This window comes from Amphiprion ocellaris, chromosome 21 (genome assembly GCF_022539595.1).
Source record: "Amphiprion ocellaris isolate individual 3 ecotype Okinawa chromosome 21, ASM2253959v1, whole genome shotgun sequence".
NCBI classification, from domain to species: Eukaryota; Metazoa; Chordata; class Actinopteri; family Pomacentridae; genus Amphiprion; species Amphiprion ocellaris.
The window spans coordinates 11,943,412-11,956,414 of NC_072786.1; positions in this window are offsets into that span (position 1 = coordinate 11,943,412).

Genomic DNA, 13,003 nt, shown 5'->3' on the forward strand with positions numbered 1-13,003 from the left:
TTCAAGTTAAAGCAGCACATAAAAAATGAATCTTTCATGTGTCATGAGTCTGAATGTTATTTTCTATCATTAAATCCCTCAGAATCAAAACATTTAAAATAGCATCAAAATGCACTCTAAAAAGTAGATATTTTAATAATAATTTCAACATTTTAATAATTTTCTGACTTAGATAAAGCTTTTAAGCTTCAAACATTAATTTTCTAAGTTGACATAATTGCATCAGCTATATACCGTGTGCAATTTAAACTCAAATTTTCATGCTCGTTTATTTTAAATTCTAAAAAAATGGCCTAACTGAACTTCTCTTTACCTTGAGGTTTAGAATTTCAAGTCTTCCTGTACCTAATTCACAGTGAAGCAACTTCTTTCTTTTTTATTAACTCGACTTAAAAGCTTGTGTTCATAACTATGATAAATGAGGAAATAATGTTTAAAAAATCCCTTTAAATAATGTGGAAATACTACTTGGACACCCTATTAGATAGAGTACACTGCACACACTGGTGAAGAATCTGCACATCATTTTATTTCATATTGACTTGTTTTGCTTCATATTCAAGCATTCTGTAGTCACCTTCTCTGTAATCCTACAGGTCAAAGCAGGTGAATGAAGGAGAGCAAAGAAAAAGACAGTAATGAGAATGAGATGTTTCTGCAGAAAGAGAAGCAGGGTCAGAGCAAGAGCTCAATGCATAATATGCTCTGCGTGTTCTAACAATGATCATAAATCTTTTAATTGGAATGTATGTTTTCTAATCAGTCACATATAGAAGGATAAAAGTGATAGTTGGGTTGTTGTTGACGATAAGTTGCACTTTGAGTTGTTAAACCATGTCAAGTCTTTTAACCCTTTGAACTCCAAGCAGTTTAGGGCTGTTTCTTTGCTCCTGTCACATTTTCACTCACTGTCCGTTAATTTTTCACTACAATATAAAGTCCTGCACCTCAAATAGAAACAGAACAACCATGACCAGAAGTAGAGGGAATTCTTAAATGTCTTCTATGCAGTGTAACACAGTTATATTGCCATTAGTCATAAAAAAGAAAAATGGAAAGTTGAATTTCTTTTATTATTCTACAAAAATTCTTAAAAAACAGATTCAACATGTGCAACATCTTTCCAAGTGCCTACAGGTGTTACTAATACTGCAGAATAAAAATATGGTTCCACATACAATAGGTATTTGAATATTTATGTTTTGAATTTGTTTCCATACTTGTATCCTATCTGTTTGGTGTAAATACAATGTGCAGTTTAGGCAGGTTTACCCCAAAAGTTGCTGAATTTTCTTCATGTGATTGTTGATCACGGCTGAGTCACTAATGGCTTCAAGGTTGCATTAAAGACTGCAGAATTTTTTGTTTCTTACAGATCCTGTTTAGAGCAAACTGTTTGTTTTGAGGGATTTTTTAAATGACACATAGAATAAAATGATTTCAGTGAGATATTGTGATTTTAAGCTTAGATTTGTTTCATTTTCCCGACAAAACTAAAGCACACACGAAACACTCAAGCCAAAGTTGAAACTCTGACAACTAATTCTGTTTATACAGTTTCCTGCTCTGATAAATGGTGTCATTTTAATATTTTTGTAATATTTTTTTAAAGATAGAATGCCTCACACAACCGCCGGCTGGTTTTGGAGTTCACAGGGTTAAAACCCAGAGGATTGTCGCTATCTAAAAAGTAAAAAAAAAGAAACGGTGCCATGATTTGTTTTAAGCCTCTGCAGTCAATCATTACAAAAAAAACACACTTTTTAAAGCTAATACGAATCATCTCATCACACACACAAAAACACTGCCACGAGCCCCTCTCCCCCCCTCTAGTTTAAGAGAAGTTTAGACAAAGTTCCCTCCTTTTTTCCTCCCACTCGGAGGCTTGTGTCTTGCAGAGAAGAGCCCGTCACAAAGCTAATCTGGGAGATGGTGAAGAGGGGACGTGGTGTTTGACAGGGGCTCGCTTCCTCCATAAGCCCGCCATTAACACTAATCCCGGCAGGGTGACGAGCAGAGGAGGGGCGGCAGGACGCGACAGGCTGTAAATATCAATAACAAATAGGAAGATGTGCTGGTATTAGCCTCCCAGCGCCGCCGCCACACCCTCACCCCGGCCCAGTTTGGCCCCTTTATCCTTCATCTTGCAGGGATTGAGCTGAAGTTAATCTCCGCCTGCCGCTATGACAGTCAATTAGCAGAGAAGAATGTATCTGGACCGGAGTCGCATGAACGTATGTGTGTGTGTGGGTGCGTGTCGGTGAGTTTTTTGGGGGGCTGTGTGTTGTGTTGTGTTGTGTTGTGTGTCTGCGGGGAGATGTTCCACAATGACAACTAGCTCTCAGTCCGCCCCCCTGGAGAGCAGATGGGATACGAAGGCTGCCAATGAGACGGAGAAGGAAAAAAAAAAAAAAAAAAGAGCGTGCGAGTGTGTGTGTGCGTGTCAGTCATGCATATGCACGCACACATGCATGATGGCACTCGTGTGTGCTGTGTCGTGTTGTGTGCGTGGCGGTTTTTCTGTGCATTCGGTGCAACGGTGTCTTCCCATAGTTCCACAGTTGTACAGTTCTTACGGACACAGTCTGGTCAGTTGATGGTGATTTTCTTGCCATGTTCTAATATGTACTCAAAAACAATTAGACATATTTGTTTTCAAAAGTTTGGGTAAAACCAGTTAAATCAGTGCAAAATGGTTGTCTAGTGGTCAGTTGATGAGATTTACCTGCTTTGTTATAATGTAGACTAAGAAAAGCAAAAAGCATCACAGTTATATACATTTTCCTTATAAAGTTTGAGTTAAATCAGTGAAAATTCCCACAAATAATTGATTATTTAGTGGTCAGTTGATGAGATTTACCTGCCTTGTTACAATGTGGACCAAAAAAGTCTAAAGACATCACATTTTTACACATTTTACTTAAAAATTTTGGGTCAAACAATGAAATCAGTGCAAAATCTTCAAACATTTAGCAGTCCGTTGATGAGATATACCTGTCTTGTTATAATGTGGTTTTAAAAAATAACTCAAAAAACATCGCAATTATACCCATTTGCTTTGAAAAGTTTGGATAAAACCAATGAAATCAGTGAAAAATCCCACTAAATGCTTGGTTATTTAGTGGTCAGTTGATGAGATTTTCCTGCCTTGTTATAATGTGGATTAAAAAAAAAGAAAAAAACATCACAATTACACACATTTTTCTTATAAATTTTGGGTAAAACCAGTTAAATTAGTGCAAAATCCCACTGAATGATCAATTATTTGCTAACTAAGTTGATTTTTAGTCACATTTTATACTAGAAATCCATCCACTTGGTGGTAATTCAGTCGAATACTTCCCACCAAACAGTTAAACAAGCTGCTCCTCGAAGCTACCAGACTGAGATAAGTTGCAATTTTTTTTTTTTTTGTGCCACACTTTTGAGGTAATATCACGATCAATAGCAGACGAGTGAATGATCTAACAGCAACAGATGGACGGTGTCGGTGTCTGTGTTTCTCATTATTTTGCGGTTAAGTTTGCCAATAGGACAAAGTCTTTGCATGGAGATATGAGAGCAGAAGAAAATGTGTTTGGTAATCGAACGATTATTTTGCTGACAAGTCAATCATTCGGTTTGTAAAAAATGTAAACTTGTCTTGTTTTTTTGGACATATAGCCACAACCAACAGATTTCCAGGTTACTAACATATGTAATAAGGAAAAGCAGAAAATTTTCATAATTAAGGACTAAAATCAACAGTTGTTTTGTATTTTTGCTTTAAGAAAAGAACATAAATTCATATCAACCATCTGAACCCCCAAGATTTCTTTGAAAAAACACCAAAATTACACAATTATTGAGAGCTAGAAACTGTAAAAACAGATAATTGATGGATTTACAGATTTCTGATTGTCATTGAATTGATCAGATCAATGACATTCATGTTTACCAAATCAAAGTTAAAAACTGATATTTCATCAAAATCACATTATTCCACGTCTCTTTTTAAAAATGTCAAAATACTCCTTTTATCAGAGCAAGAAACTGTAAAAATATGAAGAATTGTCAGAATTAAAATTTTATATGGTATGTATCATGTACGACTTTTGGTTTTGTCAGGAAAATTATCTAAATCTAAGCTTAAAGTTGTGATATTTCATCAAAATCACGTTGTACATGTCTGACTTGAAAATTTGCCAAAAAGAAACCCTCTGCCATAACCAGATTCTGTAAAAAACAAAAAATTCTGCAGTCTTCTGTGCAACTGGGAAGTCATTCGTGTCTAAGGTGCTATCAACACTCTCCTAAGAAAAATCCAGGGAACATTTGGCAAAAACTGGGCTGAACTGCAGGCTGTGTTTACACAGAGCAAAGAGACAAATATGGAAACGAATTAAAAACGTAAACAGTTCAATATCTGTAGCATATGGAGTCAATTTTCCAGTATTTGTAACAGCTGTGGGCACTTGGAACAATGTTGTACATGTTGATTCCAGGTTTTTTTATTTAATTTTTGCAAGATAAGCAACCAAAGAAAGATGACTTGCTTTTTTTTTCATGATTAATGGCATTTTAACTGTTCGGTAGACATTTATGAGTTCTTTCTGTTTCTAGTCATTGTTGATCTGTTTCCATAGAGGTGCAGGACTTCATACAGCAGTGAAAAATGAGCGTACAGTGAGGTAAAATGTGACAGTTACTTAATTCTTTTCAACTTTGTCATGTTTTTTAGGCCTAAAAATGAGTAAAAAATGTGAGACGAGCAAAAAAAACACCAAGAAACTGCTTGAAGCTCGAAATAATTCATTATTTGAATTGGGCTAATTAGATTAAAACTTTTAAACAACACTTAAATTCTGCTGCATTTAAGTTCTCATCCAGTTAAACGCATCCTCATCTAACCAACATTGACATCTATCAAATCCGATCGTCTCACTATCTAATTTGAAATGTAATAATATAAAAGCAAAAGAGATTTCTTGGAAAATAACAGAGCCACAAGCATCATTAGAAGTGTGTTTACCTTTCAGGGTGCTGGTTAAACAAACAGCCGGCGGTTGAGCCCGGTTATGTCCGGACCTCGAGGGGGCGGTTAGAGCAGCCGCCCAGGTGCCCTGAACCAGAACGAGAGGCTAAACTGGGCCGCTGGATGCCCCCCAGTGCCCCGAATGCCTCTCCCAGGGCAGTGCAGTTCTGGAGTCCAGCCCAGCACGGCCCAGAAACTGAGCCTGAGTCGCCCTCGGGGAGCAGGACAATGGCCAAGAATGTGTTCATATGGTAATGCAATCAACATCAAATCTAACGAGAGAGGAGGCTTTTTTTCCACTTTATTTATGGCGCTTTTTTAAAAGTTCCGAAGGCGCACGTACTCTCGTGCCTGTAAAACCCTCCTGAACCGCAGATATACGTGCAGCAGCAGCAGCTGCACAAGTCTTTGGGTGAGTGCACATCTGTTAGACTGGCTTAGTGCAGCGAAACTGGCTGCTGACAGCAAATGTTTTCACTCGAGCCCACGTTGTGAGTTATCATATACCGCCGCGCACGGGGAGGGGAAGAGGACGAATTCATTTGTGCTTCTTTCTCCGTCATTCTCTCGGCCTCCTTCTGCTTTTCCTTTCATGCACGCCGGCCAGCAAGTTAAATCAATTATACCTCTAGCGGTTGAAATGTTTGCGGCCATTTGAAATAAATGCTTTGCCCAGGTTTTAAGAAAAACCCTCATTTCCAGAGGGGAGAGGGCAGGTCGAGGCCACATAACACTGACAATCTATCATCTGCCACCTAAGCGCCGCCTGTAATAGCCTCTCCTGGCTCTAATACGAGAGTTGAATGGTCGAAAAATGATAGAAAAGGCATGTTTTTCTCTTTTTTTCATGTGCGGATTGATGTGATTGATTTCAGTGTTCTTCCCTGTGAGTATTTGTGTGTGTAGGCAGCAGATGAAAAATAGACATAATGACTGGAACAAGACGATCTGACCCTCAACCTCGCAGTCGTTTTCATTCAGAGGAAGCTTTCAGCGCAGATTACTCAGGATGCATTTGAGGGATGTGGGTGTGGTTGCCGACTGGTAGGTGGTTCTTTTTATTTATTTATTTTTTTAAAACCGGTCACCTGTAGGCGGCTTCCGTTTGCCATCGAGGCCACCGACCGACCGACCGAAACGGGTCTTTCAGGTTGCAGCGAGCGGCGCATTCGCACACACACAATCCCATGTCGCAATGCCAAGTCCAAGCCAGACCCAATGCCAAAACTGTGTTTAGAACAAGAAAAACACTTTGTTTACGCTTTAGGGCCCTTCACTGCTCAACCAGTGAAAGAGGGAAATCAACTCATCCCTGGTTGCCTTAGCCACTGCCGTCAACAGATGAAGTCAGCATCTCACACTCAGCAGATGGGGCGCCGGGAACAGCAGCCGACTTTACCAAATGGACTTTTTTTTCCCTTCTTCTTTCGTTGCTTTCTGATCTACTACTCAGTGCTCCGAGTGGAAGGTGAAGCGAAAATATCAACAACAAAAAAAAAGAGGGTCTTTTCTTGGCGTCCGTGGCACCGAAGGGTGTTTGATATCAAGATGCCGCTTATTTAGAATTAAGGACACGCCCACCTAAAAACGCCCTCAAATCAAGATGAGAACAAACGATTTTGGCTCGCAATCTATTTATTTATTTTTTATCATTTATCCTTTAAGTCGTCTGTTTTTTTGTCCGCATAATTCCTTTATTCTTCACACCCAAATCAAGTGCCTCTGTGCGCGGCAGATAAATAGGAATTCCAAACTCCAATGGTTCATTTGTCATGGTGTGAATTCCAAGAGTGGAATCTAGAAATAGCTCGAGTGTTTCGAGCGCGCTTGTTGCCTGGGGCTCGGTGGCATGTAGGAGGCTTTGGTGATATTTGCTTTTTGCATATTTTCTACTAGGGGGCTTTTTTGGAAGGGAGATATGCACTTTTTTTCCCATTGCAAACATTGCAAAAAAAAAAAAAAAAAAAACAGAAAAGATTTTTTTTGTGTGTGTGTTCTGAGCTGCACGTTGTAGGAGGCTATGCCCATTATTTTGGTATGACATTACAGTTTTAATTGAATTGAATACAATTTATTCTTAAGAAAACTTTTAATTAAGTGCCATATGGACAGATTGTGGAGTAGTGGCCTCCATGATATTCCCTTGGGGACATTTGCTGCATAATTAAGAATATGAACTGTAATGACATGGTGAGATTTAATGGAAACTTGCAGTCTAAATAGGCGCTGTTGGAAAGCCATTATTACCCAGTCAGAGAGGGCTTTCGTGGGGTTCTCAGGGGACGGCGGGCTCCCCAGAGTGGAACCATGGGAATAGAAAACCCAAGAGGACGAGAAGGAAAGGAGGGAAGGATGCAGAGAAGGAAGGAAGTGCGATAATTCCTCTATTCTACTCCTGACTTTGAAGGCGACTTCAGATTCCTGGAAATATGGTGGAAATATGGTAAATCTACAGCAGCTTTTGAGCTTTTTCCTCCTTAAATATGCATTTAGATTGAACTGGAACCACTAATAGGTACTCGAGCTACCAATTTATTGACAGTTTTTTGTTAATTTTTATACTTTAATCTCTATTATTGAGACATAACTGCAGCAACACAGCCAAATATTCTACTTTAAACATGTGTATTTGAACCTTTTTCAACAGCTTTGCCTTTATTTATTGTCCTGCTGCACAACTTACCTTTAGCGTCATATGCGTTTGCAGACATATTTGTATATTTTGCCATCCAGGCTGAGTTTAAGGGAGTCTGCTACATGTAAGTCACTGCTGATTAAAGATATCTTTACGTCTAAAAGTTGCAATTTCTGCATGCAAACCTGAAGGAACTACAGTTACCTACATTTTTTTGTCATTATTTTTCAGAATTTAGCTACATAGTGAGTAGGAAGGTGACTTTCCAGGTCTTGGACGGCATTTTTCGATCCTTTATCTACATAAAAGCATCAATACTCCACTGCAACTAAAAGTTTGCATACAAGTATGTGAGTAAAATCACTTATGTTTACATTTTAGATATCTAAAGTAACAGAATCTACTAATCTACTTTTCACGAGCTCAGCTTTGTATTTTCCCACTAATCCAAGAAGCTTATAACAGTAACGGTATATTTAGGTTAAGAAGTAAGAGAATTTTCTCACAAACTCACCAAATTTGTGATATTCTCTGGACAGAAAGTGGGTGCAAAACTGTAATGTGAAGTCTGAAATTGAAGTTTAAAGCTGCAGAACATCGAAACATGGGTAAAAGTATGAGAAATGTGCAGTTAAGTACAATTTTTCAGTATATGTACTAGTTACATTCCATCACATATCTGTTTGAACTGAGTTGGGTGATAATTTAGTAGTCTTAAACAGTTTTTTTGCACATTTCTTGGGTGACAACATGTTGCATCTGGTGTCAGACTGGGTTTACTTTTCTCTCTATTGACTCTTCATATTAGAATAAAAAGATGATGAAATTATTTCAGCAGAAACATCGATGGTAAAGATGCAGATCGACATTGCTTATGAGGATATAAATATCCTGATTAAACATCTAAACCTTAAAAAAAGTCTAAAACAGTCAATAAAAAGAGGAGCATGAGAAACATAACTTGTAGAAAAGCAGTTTGATATCCTTTTGAGCTTCACTCAGGTTCTACAGTGTTCCGTTGTATAAGGACGTATTATCTCCTATAAGCATCTTTCTTGTTTACTGTTTGATTCTAGACAAACATCATCTGCAGCTGCTTTTGCTTGTGCATGAAGGAAACTTGAACATTAGTCGGAATCTTCCATTGTCACTAACAGACTGCTAAAGAGGAGAGAAATGCAGCAGGACCAGACAGCAGAAGTCAAGGTAAGCTGTTCTCTGAGAATTCCTCTGTTGTTAGCGAGCAAACAACACAAAGAAGAGGGGAACAACAAGTAAAACAAAGATGTAAAAAGCCCGAGCGCGACAAAAGAAACTGAGAGGAAAGAAAAAAGAGAAAGGGAGAAGAGAGAGATTGAGCAAAAAAAAAGTGAAAGAGGGCGTTGAGAGAGCCAAGGAGAGGGTAAATATGGAGGCCAGATAACAAGAAAACAAAGGCAAAGAGAAGGAAATCAATAAATGTGTGTGTGTGAAAAGGAGAGAGAAATGAAAGGAAGGAAAAGACACAGTTAGCCGCCCGCAGAACAGAACAAACTCATTTACAGAGCAGTGCCAGACTTGAAAACAATTATCTGCCATCTCCGTTGCCTCTGTAGAAGAGTAGCCTGTTTTGTGGGGCTCTTTGTTTTTCTCAAGGACATATTCATTATTTCAGATGAGACCCATTTGAGTCTAAATAAAGACTTTCTCTCCTCTCTGTCGGATTCACTGGTGCTGTGATGTTGCATCTGAGGGGATGTGAAAACACGTTTGAAAAGGAGTCTGATGAAAGCACTTCTATGCCAGTAATGCATGTTCATTAAGTTTAAATTCTCTTTTATTTCCACCTCCTCTTCACATTTGAGTCCGGGTGCTAATATTTGTGTTTTTGTGGCTCGGTTGTACAAGTTTCCCTGCAAATCGGTGACATCTCTTTTTTCCCTGTTTCGACGCCCACTAGAATAGTCTCCTGTTCAAACTAGAGGGGACTTTTGAAAGCAGGCCGCATCCACGTTTTGCGCAAAGCTGTTTTTTTTTTCTAATCACATCCAGACAAAAGACACCTCTGACAAACAGCAAACAAGGAGCCAGGAGTCTTTCATGACTCACATTTGCAGGGAAAGTGAGGAATAATTCGCAGCCTCTTTGAGGTCAGATGGAATCGAATGTGGAAGCGAAGAACCGAGCGAGGTTTCGGCGTCTCACCTGCTCCGGGAGGTTTGTCTCAGAGGTTAACGCAGACAAACGCAACACACTTCAAATGGCCTTCAGTAGTCCTGCATTCCACATTTAATTGGAAGCACAAGAAGAAAAAAAAAAATCCACCATACATCACCTTCCAAAATAAACTTCTTCCACAGCCAATCACACTTGGGGTCTCCGAGGCCCCGCCCTCTGGAAATAACCTATTGTTAACACACGTGGGTGACCTCTCGCACAAAAACACACATTCAGAGTGAATGTTTCTCGGCTGTAAACATGTTTTGTGCGAAGCAGGTACAGCGAGTGTTTTCAGTGTTTTATTTAACCCCCCCTAAAAAACTGTACGAGAAACTAATGGAAACTAATGGATCGGAGTAAAATAAAAAATGAAAAAAAAAGAAGACGGCGAGAAAAAGGGCCATTGGAGGATGGAAAATAAATAGAGGTATCCTTGGTAACTAGTTAAACAAATGTAATGTCACACTAGAAAGATGCTTCACCCCCCTCCCCCCCGTGTACTTTTATCCCTCAATAGTCTCCTTTTGCATCCTAAATTTGTGTTCTTTAATTCACACGTATTAATGCGATGCGACGTTTGCACTGTGAAACGACAGCAGGTCTGAGAGGCCATGTGGGAAATTTGATCTGACTGCAACGCGTGTCAAGATGAGGACAAAAGGGCAGAAAACTAAAAAAACAAAAAACAAAAAACCATATAAATAACTAAATGGGAAAGCATTTTATTTGCCACTGGAATTGTATTATTTTTATGCAAAACCAAATATATGTTAATAAAGGTTTCATCAGGCTAAAACACAGATGCTGCTATTTCAGTTATTCCCCCCTTATTTCCCATAATTTAGGACATTTTGTTGTTGTTGGGGCGCTTCAGTTTTTAAAGCACGATTTAAACTCTCACGCTCTGAAATAAATAAATGTGTCTGAATCCAATCTGGATTAAAACATTATAATTGTGAGCATTTATCCCTGAAAATCCACAGCTGAATATTTTTTAAGAGGATGTGAAGCACTAGTTTTTATTTAACGCAAACACACACAGGGGGGACATCTGTGCTGAACGCTGACCAAATTCCGTGGCGACTTTACTCACAATACAATTTTGTTGGAAGTGTTAGAATTTGTTTCAAGTTGATGGCACAGCCTCCATTTTGAGTTGACTTTGATATCATTCTGCGAACAGTGAAATGTCTGGATAAGTGTTGCGTTTAGGCCAGCCATCTGTACCATCTCCAACTCCAAAGCGGTTCGATGCAGAGCGCCCTCGAATTAGAAGGGGGAGAGAAGCGGAGGGTCGTTTTAAATGGTTCACTGCTGGCATCTACTGGACAAACTGGGAAAACCAAGAGCCGAGACGAGACCCAACGGAGCCTCAGTCGGAGGCTTTCCTCCCTTCTAGCTCTTCCAAATAGATGAGCAACGCCACAGCTTCCAATTCCAGCATCATACATACAGTAAATTACACAAATCGTGTGCTTATGCTGCAAAGAAATGCATTGAATTTGATTAAGTGTAATGAAATAATGAATATTTTAGCCGAAACTTGCATTCTTATGAAGCATACTATCAGCTACAACTAAAAAGCAGGTGCATAAATCAGATTGCATCTCAAATTTACATTTTTCTGACATTGAAAAACACACGTTTTAAAAAAATGCATCATCATTTTATGTCAGCAATCTCAATACAAACCTGATTTAACTTTAAAAAAACCTTTCAGTTAAGTAGAAATTCTTGTTTTTAAATCTTAAATTACACCAAATTCAAATACAAAGTCTCTTAAAGCCACACTTTATATCAGTTGCTCTTATTAAATTTTTTTTTTTTCAAATAAACTGGTTTCACTCTTGCTTTTTTCAGGTGATTCACTTCATCACTATTTTCTTGGCAGGCAAAATCAAACGCCGGCCTGCTGGAAACGAAAAGGGAAAAATAAAAAAAAAATAATAAATAAAAGAAACTGCAACTCAAACTTTTAAATTAACAAGCACTTCAAGTGTAAAATAGTTTCACTGGTGTAGATACAACAGGAATAATTCTGAACGCCTGCATATGCTGTGGATGAAATGTGTGTTTCTATGGATGCACGTGATGGTTAATGTTCATTTAGCACTGCATCAGCTGCTCTAAATGCTTCCCTTTGTGCAGCCCAAAGCTTGTAATATATGTATAATATGTGTGCGGAGTTAAAATGCTGTGAAAAATTGTGTTAAAAATATGAAAAAGCCATAAAAAAGGCACAATATTAGCTGTCATATAAGACTAATAATTGCTTTTCCATCCCTCAGTTGATCATGTGTACCGAGCTGCCAAATCAGCTAAAGAATTCGTCACTTTGCATCAGGTGAAAATGTCCTATTGCTTCTTCTTCTTCATTTTTATGTGTGTACACTCGACTTGGGAAATCACTGTGGAACAAAAAAAAACCAAACAAAACACAATCATCGCGAGGGGAGAGGACATCTCCTATGTGAGCGAATTACTGTCATTTTTTCTTCTTCTCCGAGAACAATCCTCGTCTAATTCTCGTAATTGTTGCCTCATAATGTGTCACATTCACATCAGCATTCAGCTCCGGTCTGTTTGGAGGCGATTTGAGTTAGAGAGTTCATCCGTTACAATAAAGGAAAACAAAGCGCCGCACTATCTGTTTCAGACGTTGTTGCTCTTTATGATGCTGCCTCTGAGGTTGTCAGAGATGCTCAGACAATGAGTCGCTTTGAGATACGTCAAGAGAAAGAGATCCTGTGTCGTTGATCAGTTTCCCAAACGGGGAGGGAGGCAAGAAGCAAACTCCAGACAAAAGGGATTGTCTTGATTATTTGTCAGGAGCGTATTATGAGCGGCGATGGCTCGGAGGATAACGGTGATTGAGATTAGGCCCTGCTGAGAAGAAAAAGAAAAAAAAAGAGGGGGCGAGAAGAAGAAGAAGAAGAAGAGGAGAGCGAGGGAAGAAGAGTGGAGAATAGATGTGACTAGACTAGAAGAGAGCTGCTCTGTGATAACTGCCAGCCAACAGCCTGTTTGATCCTGAGGGATGGCAGAGGGATGTAAGGCGTTTGAAGCTGACAATCCCTTTGTGATGATAACACATGTTTTTCAGTGTGTGCGCTGATCCTCCCTCTCCTATTGTATTATGGGCAGCAGACGGCAGC